General features: G+C 50.6%; 1 protein-coding gene across 2 annotated transcripts in view; it reads right to left on the bottom strand.

Moving 5' to 3' along the window:
* The window catches only part of LOC125039435 (plexin A3-like), a 26,565-nt gene that overhangs the window by 13,596 nt on the left and 10,469 nt on the right, over positions 1-2,500 (bottom strand). The window lies entirely within an intron of this gene.

The following is a 2,500-nucleotide window of genomic DNA, read 5'->3' as shown; positions in this document are numbered from 1 at the left end:
CATTAACAATCAACATTCTCTATCTTAAGGCCATAATAAATAAAGCTAGGAATGAAGGCAAAGGGTGCGAGCAAGGTACACATAACCAGGTAGCTCCACTTCGATTTCACCTGCTGAACCAAAAAAATGAAATCTATTTTTTCCCAAGAGTATTCCGACAGGTGATAATGGTAGGGGAACTTTTCGTTATCATGAATTGGAGGGGGATTTTGTTTTTACTTCTGGCAAGTATAACAATATATTACACAAACAATTATATAAATATATTACACAAATAATTATATGTCAAGTATATCTGGCATCTCACGTTGCACTCTCATTGGCTTAACGTGATGGCATCATTACCTATTCCATCTTTTTGACCTAGTCAACCTGTGCGATAAATCGTATTGTTTTCAGTGTATTTTCTTTAAAAATGCTTTAATAATAACAGTAATAAAACAATAATCGAAAAAGAAACCAAGAAAGAAGAAAAAATAATAATATGTATGAGGAGAGAGAGAAGAGAGAAAGAGAGAGGAGAGAGAGAAGAGAGAAAGAGAGAGGAGAGAGAAAGAGAGAGAGAGGAGAGAGGAAAGAGAGAGAGGAGAGAGGAAAGAGAGAGAGGAGAGAGGAAAGAGAGAGAGGAGAGAGGAAAGAGAGAGAGGAGAGAGGAAAGAGAGAGAGGAGAGAGGAAAGAGAGAGAGGAGAGAGGAAAGAGAGATAGGAGAGTGGAAAGAGAGAAGAGAGAGGAGAGAGAAAGAGAGAGAGGAGAGAGAAAGAAAGAGAGGAGAGAGAGGAGGGAGAGGAGAGAGAAAGAAAGAGAGGAGAGAGAGGAGGGAGAGGAGAGATAAAGAGAGTGAGGAGAGTGAAGGAGAAAGAAAGAGAGAGTGAGGAGAGTAAAGGAGAAAGAAAGAGAGAGTGAGGAGAGTGAAGGAGAAAGAAAGAGTGAGTGAGGAGAGTGAAGGAGAAAGAAAGAGAGAGTGAGGAGAGTGAAGGAGAAAGAAAGAGAGAGTGAGGAGAGTGAAGGAGAAAGAGAGAGTGAGGAGGGTGAAGGAGAAAGAGAGAGTGAGGAGAGTGAAGGAGAAAGAGAGTAAGGAGAGTGAAGGAGAAAGAGAGAGTGAGGTGGGTGAAGGAGAGAGAGTGAGGAGAGTGAAGGAGAAAGAGAGTGAGGAGAGTGAAGGAGAAAGAGAGAGTGAGGAGGGTGAAGGAGAAAGAGAGAGTGAGGAGGGTGAAGGAGAAAGAGAGAGTGAGGAGGGTGAAGGAGAAAGAGAGAGTGAGGAGAGTGAAGGAGAAAGAGAGTAAGGAGAGTGAAGGAGAAAGAGAGAGTGAGGAGGGTGAAGGAGAAAGAGAGAGTGAGGAGGGTGAAGGAGAAAGAGAGAGTGAGGAGGGTGAAGGAGAAAGAGAGAGTGAGGAGAGTGAAGGAGAAAGAGAGTAAGGAGAGTGAAGGAGAAAGAGAGAGTGAGGAGGGTGAAGGAGAAAGAGAGAGTGAGGAGGGTGAAGGAGAAAGAGAGAGTGAGGAGAGTGAAGGAGAAAGAGAGTAAGGAGAGTGAAGGAGAAAGAGAGAGAGAGATGAACCCACGGAACGTGTCCTGCATCACCGTCAGAGGCATTGCTCATCCTCCCTCCCAATAAAACGCATGTTGCCCCCAAGCCCCCCTGCGTCTGGCACTTCTCGCCTCCCTCTAAAATGTACTCAAATGTACATTTCATCCGCATCGAGATTCATTAGCCTGCGTCTCCTCATCAGCGCGTGACAATACGAGCTTTCTATCTGGCCCGGGACGGATGACAAGCACGTGACTAGCTCAATAAGCGGGTTGTGTGGTGACAAGAGATGCAATCGCAGGCTGACCTCGACAGGAGGGGAGAGAAGGGGGGGGGAGGGAGAAGAAAGCGAGAGAAAAGGGAAAGAGAGGGAGGGAGGGAGATAGGAAGGGTGGGAGGGAGGGAGGGGGGGAGAGAAAGAAGGGGACGGAGGGAAGGAGAGAGGGAGGGAGGGAGGGAGGGATGGAGGGAGGGAGGGAGGGAGGGGAGGGGAGGGGAGAGTGAGGGAGGGAAGGAGGGAGGGAGGGAGAGTGAGGGAGGGAGGGAGAGGGGGAGGGAGGGAGGGGGAGAGAGGGAGGGGGGGGGGAGAGAGAGAGAGAGAGAGAGGGGGAAGAGAGAGGGAGAGAGGGAGGGAAAGAGGGAGGGGGGAGGGGGAGGGGGAGGGAAAGAGGGAGGGGGAGGGGGAGGGAAAGAGGGAGGGGGAGGGGGAGGGGGGAGAGAGGGAGAGGGGGGAGAGAGGGAGAGGGGGAGAGAGGGAGAGGGGGGAGAGAGGGAGAGGGAGAGAGAGGGAGGGGGGAGAGAGGGAGAGGGGGGGAGAGAGGGAGAGGGGGGAGAGAGAGAGAGGGAGAGGGGGGAGAGGGAGGGGGGGAGAGGGAGGGGGGGGAGAGAGAGAGAGAGAGAGAGAGAGAGAGAGAGAGAGAGAGAGAGAGAGAGAGAGAGAGAGAGAGAGAGAGAGAGAGAGAGAGAGAGAGAG

Source organism: Penaeus chinensis, chromosome 27 (assembly GCF_019202785.1).
Source record: "Penaeus chinensis breed Huanghai No. 1 chromosome 27, ASM1920278v2, whole genome shotgun sequence".
Classification (NCBI taxonomy): Eukaryota; Metazoa; Arthropoda; class Malacostraca; order Decapoda; family Penaeidae; genus Penaeus; species Penaeus chinensis.
Note: the sequence above shows the minus strand (reverse complement) of the source record. Positions and strands in the feature narration are given on the sequence as shown.